Source organism: Catharus ustulatus, chromosome 3, assembly GCF_009819885.2.
Source record: "Catharus ustulatus isolate bCatUst1 chromosome 3, bCatUst1.pri.v2, whole genome shotgun sequence".
Taxonomy (NCBI): domain Eukaryota; kingdom Metazoa; phylum Chordata; class Aves; order Passeriformes; family Turdidae; genus Catharus; species Catharus ustulatus.
In genome coordinates this window covers 23,197,856-23,212,306 of record NC_046223.1, presented here as the reverse complement: position 1 = coordinate 23,212,306, position 14,451 = coordinate 23,197,856, and the positions used below count along the sequence as shown (strand labels likewise).

Here is a 14,451-nt window from a genome sequence, read left to right as displayed (position 1 = left end):
AACTGCCCCAGCACCCATATCCACTGTGACAGGTCATGGTGCCACCCAAGTGCTCCCCTACAGCCACCCCTATATCGTACCCTACGTACAGCACCCTTGCTCTGAGTTTGCTGCATAAAAGAAAACAGCTCATACTAACAGCTGAGGAGAGTCTCACAAATAACACTTGTCTCTCTTGTTTGGTTATTTGAATCTGCCCTGTGCAATATTTTATTGGGAGCATGTCATTAATGGTGCAGATATTGATATAGAACCTGTGTTTTTATGGGAGTGAATGGTTTACCAGGTCCTTACATATTCTCATTCAAATCATTAGCTCATTTTTGACAGTGCAAGGAAACAAAAGTGTTTTTACAGTGCTAGTGAGTTTGCTAGATCTGTGTTACCCATTTAGCATCCAGAACACTTGAATTGGGCATAACTACCAGAAATTTTATTCTCTTAAATCATAGAATGGGAAACTTAGAGTCTGTCAGACACCTTTGGACACTGAACATTTGGACATTGAATCCAAGTGTCACCCCAAGCAACCATGGGATATGGGGTCATTTTGACTTACAGATCTGGTTACAGATCTGAAATCTGGATTTAGGTCCAGTAACTAGCAGCAGTAGACAGAAATGCACCACCAAACCTTACCCACTCCACTCTAAGATGGAAATGGCCTGCCTGCACCTGGTCCAGTTCAGGAAGCAGGACTGAAGAGCACCTTGTGACAGCCTGATCCTGGAGCAGCTAGCAAGGTCCTGAGGGATGCTGGAGGGTTGGGCAGCCTTCACATTTCCCTTCACATCAAAGGAGCCTCCAGAGGTGCTGCTGATGGTCCTGAGGGGCTTCAATACCAGCGTAAAGCTGCTTGAGCTGGGTTAGCAGTGTGCTCACATATGGTCTTGGATTGTACCTTTCCACAAACCAGCTGTACCTCTCAAATAAATACATACTGGGCAAAGCTCAGAAATGCATCTTTCGAGAGATTATTTCCATCTGCGCATCACAAAGGATACATTGATTTAGCTGCACTCCTGAGATCAGAGTGGAAGCACTGTATAGTCGGGAAGCAGACACATATGCTGCTTATCAAAGCTATACATACGGTACAAAAAGATACCAGTGTGGAGAGCAACCAGCTATGTTTGCACCAGCACACAACCTGTCCTGTAATTCTTTAAAACAAAGGAAGTGCTGAATGCTACTGTTCCTGAGCCACACAAATGGCGTGTGAGGAGCACGGCAATCCCGGTTGAGCTCATGGACGTGAGGAATCTGAGGAGTTGACAATTGCTGTAGCTGTCAAGGATTGCTCTCAAAGCCTGTGTTATTTGTATTTCTTAGGGCTGCAGAGAAATGCAGTAATTGACAAAATGGGAAAGAATATCCCAGATGAGCTCCAAGTGGATCCCATCAGCACAGCAAGGCTGTATTCTCTCTGCAAAACCCTTTCACCTATCCACAAGGAGGACAAGTTACATATTCCTCAAAATTCCTGGCATCTGTATTTGCAGATACCGATACAAGTCCAAACCTTGCAGAGCAAGAGAGTTACCTAGATCATGCAGTGCCACTGTGTGCTGGCCATGTACATACCTCAAACTGGTGCAAGAAAGTGTCAGTAAGATGGTCATCTGTGGAGGCAGAGAGGACACTGTGGTCTCCTGCAGCACTGATCCTTCCTGGTGCCTCTGGGATAAGACAGAACAGAGGAAAATCATAGAATCATTTGGGTAGGAAGAGACCTTTAAGATCACCGAGACTGACTGTAAACCCAACATGACCAAGTCCACCACTAAACCATGACCCTGAGTGAGTTTCCTAGATGTGTGTTGCAGTGTACAACTATGTCTTTTAAATATCTCCAGAGCTGCTGACACAACCACTTCCCTGAGCAGCCTGTTCCAATGTTTGACAACTCTTTCCATGAAGAATTTTTTCCTAATATCCAATCTGAACCTCTCCTGGCTCAGCCTGAGGCTATTTCCTCTTGTCCTGGCCCTTGTTACTTGGGAAAAGAGACTGGCTCCTGCCTTGCTACAGTCTTCTTTCAGCTAGTTGCAAAGATTCAAATAACTATCTATAAGATGATCCTTGCACTTATTTCAGATATCTTCTGGCTTTTTGTAGTTTTTCAGTTTAGCATAAATCTGGCCACAGCTAGCAGAAATGTCTCTGGGTGTGGGAGTAAAGGATTATTAAGTTCCTCTCTTTCCTTAACACCAACCACTTTTGTACCTCTCAGCTCAGGCTCCTGCACCCACAGCACTGAGTCAGCAGGACACATCCCATCAGTGTTCCTCAGTCATTTCTGTGCAAAATCACTGGGCTGAGTTTAAATGTCTGCTGAACAGTTTAGTCCAAATTGTCTTTGCTGCAGAGCCCATGCACTAAAGTCACCAAACAACATGCTATGCTTTTTATGGATATCCACAGATTTTTTTCCCCTAGACAAAATGATCAGAGGAGTTAAACCCCTTCCTTATGAGGACAGGTTGAAAGAATTAGGATTGTTCAGCCTGGAAAAGAGAGCACTTCAGGGCGATCTTGTTGCAGTCTTTCAGCACTTACAAGGAGACAATAAGAAATAGGCAGAGTTTTCAGTAGAGCCAGTAGTGATAGAACAAGAGGCAGGTAACTATTTTAAACTGAAGGAAGTTAGATTCAAGCTGGAGATAAAGGAAGAACTTATTTACAATGAGGGTGGCAAAATACTGGCAAAGGTTGCACAGAGAGGTGGTGGATGCCCCATCCCTGGAAGGTCAGCTGTGTGGGACGCTGGGTAACCTGGTCTAGCTGAACATTCCCTGCTCAATGCAGAGGGGTTGGACTACACGACCTTTCAAGGGTCCTTCCAACACTATGGTTCTGTAACAAAGAAGCCTTATATTGTTATTATTTGGACACTCACAGGAAGATGAAGGCCAAGAATCATTGGTTCTGACAAAAAAATTGCTGAAGTGCCCTGAGTACCAAGACAGAACTATCATCCAACTCCTTTCATGTCTCCTCTACCAGTCTAATGTCCTGTGTAAGTAAGAGAAGCATAAAAAAGAAACCTTTGATGGCTTCAAAAGACAGCACCCTTGAAGAAAATGATTGATTACCTGACAATGTTCAGGTGAAGAAAGAAACAGTCGCTCTAAAACACATGGCCATCTTCAGCAGTCAGACTGAGACCACTGGAGAGTCCAGGATGGCTGGAATGAGGTGCAATGCCTGCTCAGTGGGAAGAGATGACTCTGGATGCTTGACCTCAAGGCTTCCATCTGACCCCGGTACAGGTGGAACTAACCTGGGAGAAAAGGGACAGTGAATCCTAAACCCACCAAAGTTTCCTCAGCACAGAGTTTGCTTTCTCTACAACTTTGCCATCCAGCAAAACACACCTCCTCCTGAGCAAGAGATGCAGAATCAGGAACCAAAAATGGCATAGCTGCTTCTCCCTGGAAAATTCCACCCAACATCTGCGCAACAGCTGGATTTCCCAAGTCTATTATCTCATTTCACTGATCTGAATGAATTTGCTCTCAGAACAGCTGCAGGTCTGTATGTATCACTCATGGCTTGACTCACTATGTTTTACCTGAATGAAATATTAATTAGCTACACTGTCTTTTCTCCTCCCACCACTAAATGCTAATTAATTGTAATTCATGATGGAAAAAAAAAGTGGCACGTGAGTAGTTACTTTGGCCCAAAACATGAATCAGTTCTGAAAATCCAACCCAACCTTTGTCAATTCAGAGTTTGAAACTGCTGGGGAATAAGTTCAACTTCAGTCTCATTCTTTTCATTACAGAAGTCTTAAATACAGTAATTTCACGAATACAAGCCGCACCAATTTGACCAAAATTTTGGTGGAAACCCGCAAGTGCGGCCAATATTCCGGGGCGGCTAATACATTAACAAAATTCTAAAATCTGCCAACACGGAAGTGAGAGCCCGCGGCAGCCCCAAGCCAAGCTGGAGCCCGGCCGGCCCCGGCAGAGGTGGGAAAGCCTGGCAGAGGCGGGGCCAGCAGTGCGGGGGGCGGGCGGCAGAGCCTGAGCCAGCAGGGCGGGGCAGGGGGGGCGGCAGAGCCTGAGCCAGCAGGGCGGGGGAGCCCGGGAGAACTGGGGCTAGCAGTGCAGGGGAGCATGGCAGAAGCAGGAAGGCCGGCGGGTGGGGCTGCCTGGCAGCGGGGGAAGCCCAGCAGAATCGGGGCCAGCAGTGTGGGGGAGCCCGGCGGTGCGGGGGCCTGCAGTGCCGGTCAGGGCGAGGAAACGCGGCGGCGGTGCAGACGGGAGGGGGCGGCCGGCGAGCCTGGCAGCGGCGGCGGCAGCCCTGCCGGCGGGGCGAGCGAACGCGGCGCGGGGCGAACGCGGCGCGGGGCGAGCGAGGCGCGGCGCGAGTGAAAGCGGCGCGGGGCGAAAGCGGCGCGGGGCAAAAGCGGCGCGGGGCGAGCGAAAGCGGCGCGGGGCGAGCGGCGAGCCCGGTGGCGGCAGCCCTGCCAGCCGGGCGAGCGAACGCGGCGCGGGGCGGCCGGTAAGCCCGGCGGCGGCGGCAGCCCTGCCGGCCGGGCGAGCGAACGCGGCAGCGGGGCGGTGCTGACGGGAGAGGGGGGCCAGCGAGCCCGGTGGCGGCGGCAGCACCACCCGGCCAGCCCCGCCGAGCCGTGGCGCTGAGCTGGGCCACCCGGCCCCGTCAGCAACCATGAGCGGGCCAAGCCTTCCTGGCCCCGCCCCGAGCCAGTAAAGCCCGCTATGCCGCGATCCTGTTACTAATTGGCCAATTTGTGAAAGCTGCGCACGGATTCTCACGACGAACGAAAGTGCGGCTAATATTCGGGGTGCGGCTTATCTATTGACAAAGACAGCAACATTGTCGAGGCACCGGGGGTGCGGCTTATAATCCGTGCGGCTTGTATTCGTGAAACTACTGTACATTTTTTTCCTACAGATTCATCCAGAGAGATGCATCACTAATATATTGGCCAAGCATGGGGTCTCTAACTCATCTTGGACAGTTTCTTAATACAAGAAACAAGAGAAAGTAAAGACACCAGGCAGACTCTTAAGCTTGCAGGTTTTGATCCAGAGTCACTTAAAACAGCCTTTCCATCACTCCATCACTGCAACTCAGTGGTCATAAATAGTTTTGCCACAAAACTTAAACTTCCCACTGAAATGGTCATATGTGCTGAAGATTTCTCAGCAAAAGGGATGTTTCATGTGAAGGCTTAGAAGTATGAAGAACAACACACTTAAAACACAGATTTCCAAAAGGCAATATATGGGGTAGAGGTACTCCTCAGGGTGTACTTACCTCACAGGCTTAATGGCCACAACTAGTTTTAGACTGAAATGTCACATACTTTTCTCTTATTCTTTTCTTTTTTAACTGGCTGCTGTTTACAACACACCCTGCAAACAAACTGGGCAGCTCAGCTCTGCATTTTCTAACGGCGGCAGCCTTTCTTCTTTCTCCCTACAACAAAAATGCTTTGAAGTCCTATGCTGTTAGTTACAAGTATCCTGATATTTCCCTAGCAAGGATGTAATAGCAGCCAAAACAAGCCTCCAGGTGCCAATATTGCACCTGACAAATTAGGCACACGACTGGAAAAGGATGGGCCCATCCTTCTGCTTAATGTTCATTTCCTCTCATTTCCACGTTAACAGGAAGTAGTTGGAATGGAAAAAAAGACTTTCCTTAAAGACCTGAACTATCAAAAGCCTGGGGCTGTTTCTCCTTGCAAACAAAAAACTTGGAAGCCAGCTACGTCCTATGATTTGGAGCTCATTTACAGTGACTTATTTAACCCCTACTGACGGCACGATGAACAGGATGTTATGATTTATTTAACACTTAAAGCGGGTGTGAGAACAAGGTGGATGGTGCCCTTAGATGTAGTCTTTTCATAATTTATTGCTCCAAGTGCTTAATTTTTCCTCAGGGAAGCCTTTGATAGCCGGCTGCTGCAGTGTGGTTAAGTGTGTGCATTAAGCTGTAAAGCAAAAATATTAATAATACTAAAAATAATAACCGTAACCAAAGTTACTATTTTGCATAACAAGAACCTTCACACGCTGCTCAGCTGAAACTCTGAAGTGATATCCCCACACCAACTGAATTGACTCGAGGATATTTAATGGAGCAGCACAAAGAGTGTTGAATTTACCTTCTGAGGACTTGAGCTGCACAAACACAAAGCAAGCTCACTCTTGCAAAACGCCGCACGGCTCCTGGAAGGCCACTGGAGAACCGTAACAAAGTCACCTAAAAAAAAATAAAACTACTAACATCTCCTACACTGGTGCCACAGGGGACTCTGACCAAGAACAGAGTCACAAAAAATGTTATGTTTGACTGGCTTTAAAGTTGAACTGCTGCTTAATAATGTTGTAGCATTCCTCAGAGGGTTTATCTTAAAGCACCTTTTTTTGAATGGCCCACAAGGTTTATCTGGGATACAGAATCATCCTTTAGAAACCATTTTCATGTCAAAGTTACTCAGTGAAATAATGTATAGATCTCCTGCTCTCTGGAGACCAGTGTTCAGCTCTGCTTCATGTCATTACATTGAAGGCCCTTGGTGACTTTAGCAAACATGATCTGTAGGAATGCTTGCACCTGTGGATAAAAGACTTCAACTTTGAATGTTAAATACCTATTTTGGTCTTTCTTTCCCTCTTGAGCATGCATGTGTGAGAGTAAGTTGTATTTTTATATAGACAGGCAGGTAATTCACTTTTAGGAGATGAAGTAACGATTTTAGCAAATTACATTTGTCTCTTTAATCTTATATTTCCATGCACACTGAGTTAAATGTTGTAAAACTATCAATTCTGTCAAAACCTAACAGAAAGAAAACAAGAAACCCTGCAATCTTAATGTCCAAACTGACTAGTGATTAACAGGAATTAAATGTGCAGGAATTCCAAATCTTTTCTGATCAGAGATGTCTAGATGACTTTTGTTTTTCCATAATTGTATGAGGTTCCTACATAGTATTTAAGAATCAATTATATTGCAATTGATGTAATTAACTCTAATAATCCAGTAAAAGTCAGTAGGAGGGCTATTCAAGTCAATAGAAAAGAGAGACTATATTATGAAGGTGTTATTAACCTATACAGATTTTACTAGACATTTCCTTTTCTTACATAATAAATATACAGTGATGAGGAAGGCTGTCATTATAATTTAATGGGAACAATGGTTCATCACTTCCTTTCCTGTACAAGCCTTAACTAATTCTACATACAGTGTATAAGTAAAATGAAGTTAAATGAATCTCATAAATTAGCTATTAATCATCCATCAATCATCTGTTGCTCCGTGATTAAAATCTGTGTTGCATTCAGAGCTGGGAAAGGTATTTGGGGAGTGGCAGGAGCTGCATGTACATCTTCCAATTAATTTATTCATGCACTTCCATTTTGCATTGCCAAGGCTACTTACTGAAACCAGTCCTGAAGTCAGAGAAAGTCTCCTGAGGAAAGTTTCAGCCCTTCCCAGAATAAAGTAAAACTCTCATTTCCATATTTATAGGCATTGCTCTGGCTTTAAGCATTGTTGCATATGAGAACCTCATTCACGCCTCTCTATTCAGTCAGACAACTCTTTTTGGGGAAAGAAAGCAACACCACGAAGTCAGGGAAAGTGAGGCAGTGGTCTGCTACATGCCTTGCAAAGTGATGAAGAGAATTCCTCTGCCCAAGATCCTAATCTCCTGTCTTATGCTCTAAGTCTTTTGCACTGCTCAATGAGGCAAAAGTGAGTTCTGCCTGAATATGGCTATTAAAATCCAGCTTTTTTAGGAATTTCTGTCTTCACCTTCGTCAAGCTGAGAATAAGCCTTATTACATATGGAAGACTGCATTGATCTCATTAGCAGAACTGCTTGTCTTGGCAGTAGACAAAGATCAGTTGTCTGTGCTACTGTTGTTCAAGATATGAGTTGCTTTCTGAGAGCTTGGCTGCAGGTGATCCTCTTATCTTGCATCTTGGCAGCCTCAGTCTGGGCAGCTCTTCATGGCACACTGCATCTCTCTCACAAAAACTGCACTGGACCAGTGCAGGCAGCTCCAGAGCACACCCAAGTACACAGGGACCTGGTGATACACAGGGACCACTTTCCTACATAGAGCTGAGCTGATCAGAAGAGGCCCAGCAGAAGGCAAGGGCAATGTTTTAGTTATTCTGGAGTCATGTGAAATCAGAATAAATATTGAATTACCAGATCCTCCGTGCAGTGTCACTGAATGTATGCAAAAAAATGAGACTGAGGAGTGGAGTTCTGTTTGTCTGCTGTCAAAATATTTATTTCAAAGACCTTGGGAGGAGGGTATAATATTTGAAAGCTCTTCTTATACATACCCCCCTCCATCTTTGTTCACATGTTATCGCCGCTTTGGGTAAGACGTAGTACATGTACTCAACTAAAGAAAGAGGGAGCTGTGATGTTGCAATAAATACAACACAGAGGAATCCAGTAATGCTTTGTAACTACAGTGCTGATTTTTTTTTTAAATCACAGCAGTAGGGCAAGTGCTCTACAGATATCAATAGTTGCACCAGAGCTGACCTATGTTGCACAGAATGAATGAGCTTTGACTATAGGAACACAGATAGGCAACCCTGCTGACTCCTGCTGAATAAACCTATTGTAAAGCTGGCAAACAGCATCCTTCCAGGGCTCTTGGACTTGTGGCTTCATCTAGTCTGGGACTCCTCAGTGTTTTATTCTTTATAACAGCATCACACTTTCCCATACCGCTAAACACAGAAGACATTTCTGATGTTCACATTGCAAGCTCCACTTGATTTGGTGGTGTTTGACAAAGCCTTTGCTTTAATTCAGGAGCCAGTTCTGTGATAACAAGGACATAGATGGAAAACCAGTGCTCCACGAGGCATTAAACCTCTTTTTTTCTTGTTGTGGGCCAAAGCAAAATGCCAACAGGTGTCACACAGCCCCACACACCAATAATTAGTTCACCACAGCAGGTGTATTTGACCACAAAAGCTATTCTTTGAAAATAGGATCTTTTCTTTTGGGAGAATTGTAATGCCTAACTTCCAGGCATGGGAAGCACAGTTGTGATGAAGTTTAAGCAGAATGACACGTCCTCTGCTGCAGCCACCTCCCGGGGGCTGAGCTGGACTGCCCTACACCTTGCCAGCACTACCTGAGAAGTACAGGGCTGCTTTTTGGGTATCTCTGTAACTGCAGTGCCATGCAAACGAGTTGTGCCAAAAATGATAGACTGAGAACCGTTAAAGTACAGCAATTCAGCAGTCAAAACTTCCTTTATTTAAATCCCCAAACACCACTTAGTTATGTAATAATCTCAGTTCTTTCATGCTCCACAAGCTTGCCTTAAATTGTCTGGAGCAGCTCCTCAGCCACAGATAGTCCCAGCTCACAGAAGGCAGTGGCACTGGGACGGTTCCCACCAGCTGCTGCTCTGCCTTGACTGCAATTGCATTTCACACACAAAAGATGACAATAATCTATCAAAAAAATCCCCCAAAACAAAACAAAAAAATCCCACCCTCCCCCTCAGTTTGAACTGTCATCTGCAAGAAAAGATTCCAGTGTTTCAGCCTCCATGGAAAATCAATACTGTCTTATCTTTATTTTATTACTTAAAAAAAAAAAAAAATCTTGCGATGACAGTATTAGGTAGCACTGTGAAAAACAACTAAATATAGCAGTGGATCATAGTGGGTGTGAATGGAAAACAAAGGAGTCAGGAGCCGAGCTCCTGCTGCTGTTACGTCACTATAACACCCATAATTATGTTATTATGTACACTGCCCACTTCAACTATATCTGGACACCACTTATCATGATAAAATTCTGATTACTAATGTGACATATAATCTTGGTTTCTTTGATGAGCATTAACTTCTGTCTTTCATATACTTTTTCAAACAGACAGGATATTTACTTTACCCCCCTTCTACAGGGAGTTTGGAAGAGTGAGCATACAGGAAAACTTTTTAAAAGGTGATTTAAAATCTCATTGCTGGATTCATTTTATCTCGGTATAAAAACATATCGAGCCACTTCTAAGGTGCTGCTGTGCATAAATTCTCTTCACAAACACCTAACCTTTATAAATACTATTAGCTCCACACAGAAATTCATCTGGATTTAGGGCATGCTTAGCTAGCTAAAGAACTGCTACACCTTTTTATGCTGAGCACCACAGCTTTCAAACTTAAGATGCCCCTGTATGAGGGATGGGTGGCTCGGTGCCGCGTGGATCCCATGGGCTTTGTGCTGGAAGGGGATGTCCAGTGTGTCCACGAGGATGTCCAGTGGGGTGGCCACTGTTGATTCCCAGCACTAGGCAGGATCGCTCAGGTGTTTCTCACACCCTCTTTCATTGCCTGTGCAACCCCAAAAAACAGTACTGCAATTTCCTACAATGGGACAAAATGTTTGGACAAAATGTGGTGTTTTAAAGGCCTCAGGAGCGCTTTCTTTTTTTTCTTTTTTTTTTTTTTTTTTAGTATCTAAAAACTGGCAGAAAAAAAATGCCCCAAAAAACAACGCCCTTCGAGATGAAAGAATTTTTTTTCCTTTAGCTAAATGAATATTGAAAAAACATATCTCTTATTATGTCTTCAACCCCTGAGGTTATCCTATCTGGTTTGCTTCACAATTCAGCAGGAAAAACCCTCAAGATATTTCTAAGATAACTGTTAAATGTCTGACTTTCATCTACAATAGAGAAAATTTGTACTGCCAACAGCTTGTTCTCAGAATTCCACCTTAAAACAGTTTTAGTACCACCAGACCAGAAGGGTTTGGTGCCAAAGAGCTGTTCTGTCCTATTGAAAGCAGAGAATGGCTTCCTCTGCAATATGTACAAAGAGCAAGGAAATTTACTCAATTAATGTGAAACACAAAATGGCATCTGCCATCTGGAGATGCACACAAAAGCCACGGGCAGTCAAACACTTCTTAAGACTTTGGCATGTAAAATTAACATATTTTAAGACTTAAAAGGACATGTGAACTCCGAGCTTGCAAGGATTTCATGTTTCTCACAGCAAAATAAAATACACAATAGAATATTTCCAATGTAATGTCCCAGAAATATCAGTGCTAACCACCTACAAAAATTTGCCTGTGACATCAGGGCTACCATTTCTGTACTGTTGGGAGGGAATTGAGTGGTTGTTCATTTAAATATGCATTTTTAAACAATGAACAGAAATATGCTTTCACTAAACTTTAGAATCACAGTGAAGTATGATCTTTTACTGAGGTCTGTGTAAAAGTCTTATTTCTTCTTACACGTGACTCTGTGCAAACACTGCTTTTATTTTTCATTGCAAAAACAGAGTGATGCTGACTAGTCAAGTTTAGTGGAGATTCAAAGTGTATAAAAAGGGCTCCCTTTTTCCTAAGCCTTTTTAAGTATTCTCTTCTTGAATAAAATGAAGAAAGTTCAGCTCCAGTGTCTGTTCCCTTTTGTGTATTAAAAAACCCATACTGCTTTAAAAAAACCATGACATATGGCATCTAAGTGGTCACCGCCATAAATTATTCAACTTCTGCTCACTCCACAAACGTAAATCTAACAAAATACAAAACCTGAGGCCTCTCTGGCAAACTCACGGTCGCATGTTCTTGGTGGTGTCTTCAGTACGCATTTGGCCACACAGATCTGGTCACTGTATCCAAAATTTTCACCCACTGGGATATACAAATTCACGTGCTTTTCACTCTACCCGCATCTTCATCCTGGCACTCCCCAGGATCACCTGAGTGGAGCCTCCTGACATTTTAGGGTATAGCCCTTTCCCCCTACCTGTTAGGCACACCCAGCACTGCCACAAGTTCTGTTTTCTTCAGCATTTTGCTGAAGAAGAGAGAGTGACAAAAAAAAAGAGAGAGAGGAGAAATCAAATCTATTGCTGCTTAATACTGTGTGGTTCAGCAACAGTTTCCTATGCAGTGTTGCTTAGGATGAACAGGATGTCTGAATAAGTCTGCCACTTGTGTCTTGAGAAAGCAACCTGAATTTAGGCACCTCCAAGTGCAGAGTATTTTCCCTTTCTTTCAGTGAATACCTTTTTCTATTTTTTTCTTTTTTTTTTTCTTTTTTTAATTTTTTTTTTTTAAGGCACCAAAGCAAACATTTCAGAATACACCAGAAAGTTGGTTCACAGCCAAGGACACCAACCCTGCAAGTACTTACTCATGTGAGTTGTGATAACGTAGCCAGTGCAACACAATGGGATGGTACACAGAGCATGTATTCAGATGTTGAGGGAAAGGGTGACAATAAGCTTAGCAGACCTGGAGTATTAATGAAGAAGTGTCAGGTGAAAAAAATTCTTAAACAGTGACCCTGTTACTTACTTTTCTAATTTCCTGGTTTTTTATATTGACAATGATTTGTTGTCTAAGAATTACTTTTAATTTTTTTAATTAGTTTTTAATTTTTTAATCCAAACTCTCTTAGAAGTAACACAGCAGAAAAAAAAGAAACCATAAGATAAAAAAATCATTCCAGTATCAACATCCACGTGGCCCATACATTTTATGCCACATTCTCATAGCAAAAAAAAAAAAAAGTACCTCAAACCAAACTGATCAAACTGTACACTCAGCCAGAATAAGAGGGCTGAGAATGCACTAAAGCAACACTTAAGTTTTATTTACCAGTTTGTTGATTTGTCCTTGCGTTTTTGAGTGTGTGTGTGAGAGAGGACAAACAGAGACAGAGAGGGAAGAAAATGACTCATGCCTGACAATGTTACCATGAAAATGTTCATAGCTGTGGGCTTCCCTGGGGGAATTTGTAATACCACAGCAAAAATCCAGCTAGCCTGCAATTACGGTGCCGGCAGCGAGTCCCTCCAGCATGAGCCATAATGTCTGGCTACAGCTGGTGGGAGCACTCTGGCTGTGTTCCCCCACCAGGAGATCCTGGGCTCTGGGGACCAGGTGGCTGGTGTGTGGCAAAGCTGCTGGGACAGCCCCACACCTCCAGGCAGGCAGAGATCTCCCAAAAAGTCCTTCCCACAGAGGGATGGAGAAAAGAGCGTGCTTTAATGCACAGCTCCCCTCTCAGCATGTGTGGGTACACTCAGTGTAGGATCCGCAGCTGTCCCCTCCTAGGGCAGAATCCCATCCTGCAAAAGAAAAACCCTCAGTGCCACTGATGTGAAGGACTGTGTGTTAAAAATAAAAACACAGTCCTCAGCAAAAGCGAGCAGGGTTCCCGGGAGAGGAGCGTGAACCCATGCCAGTGACAGACTGGAAGTGCAACATGACGGAGATGCTGCTGGAACCGGACAGTTGAGGGATGAGCTGGGGTTTCCAGGCATGTCACAGGGATGACATCCCGCAGCTCCGGGGACCGGGGCCGCTGAACCTGCTGCTGGCCAATCCTTGGAGTGGCACTTACATGAGCTCCAAAGTAATCTTCTGGCCCACCCTTCAGGAAAAAGATAAGATGTCATGATCAGCTAATAGGAAGTGACAAGAAGAGATAAAATGGATGGGGAGGGAGGGAAGGTTTCGGATTGAAAAGGCATTATTCTTTCCTCTAATGCCAACCCTGCTAACAATAGGGCTGAGTTAATTAACGGGCTATTTGAGCACTTTCATCCATTTTTGCATATAGCATTAATTTTTCTACAGATACATATAACACAATTAACCTATAGCTCTTCAAACAATCAGACATGGCAATCCTTTCAAACTGGTGGGGAAAACATTGTACTTTTACAGAAAAAAGAGATTTAATTAGGGAAAAGATTGAGAAGAGTCTTTGTTCCTCTACTCTTCCAGCCATTGCCTTCCATCTGGCATGGGAACTTATTACCAAGACATCTGAGCATCTTCCATGAAAAAAACGACAAGCAAACACACAAAACCCCCAAGTTTCTGGCTTTCCTCCCTCTTTAGAGTAGAAAATCCTATCTGTCAAGCTTAGTTCACTTGCAATTAAGAAATCTGCTTCTCTCCCTAACGAAATGTTGGTGCGCCACTTGACAAAGTCCCATTGAGCACGGAGGGAGAGGTTTAGGCTGGAAAACGCCTGTAAAGTTTCTCCCCAAGTGCTGCTCCAACGGCACCTCGAGCTGGGGGGGCTGAGCGCTACCCCCTGCAACCACCCGGCTGCACACGCACAAAGCCTCTGGTACTCAGTCAGCTCTGCAAACTTCAACAGAAACCTAATCAGAAGTGCCAGGCTTTTAAGATCATAGCCCCGCCGTGATGTTAATCAGTTCGGTGGGGGAAGAGGCGTCTCTGGTGGGTACAAAGCCGAGGACGAGGGGTTGCGCTCTCTGCGCGGCTGCCGTACGAATGACAAATAACAGCAGCGAGCTGCTGCCCTCGCCGCAGAGCCGGGCGCTCACCACGGGCACAGAAAGGCTCCCTTTATGCTGCAAAGAATTCGCAGCTTAACCAAGCCACAATATGTTTTGGGGTTTTTGCCAAAA

The 14,451-nt window shown here is 44.4% G+C and overlaps 1 long non-coding RNA gene across 1 annotated transcript in view; it reads right to left on the bottom strand.

Moving 5' to 3' along the window:
- LOC116994203 overlaps positions 1–3,280 on the bottom strand; it is a 49,551-nt gene extending 46,271 nt beyond the window's left edge. Inside the window, exons 1-2 of the long non-coding RNA XR_004417434.1 lie at positions 3,096–3,280; positions 1,585–1,679 (exon numbers count right to left, since the gene is read on the bottom strand). This is a non-coding gene — a long non-coding RNA (uncharacterized LOC116994203). The remainder of the gene's footprint in view (positions 1–1,584; positions 1,680–3,095) is intronic.
- Positions 3,281–14,451: the final 11,171 nt, after the last annotated feature.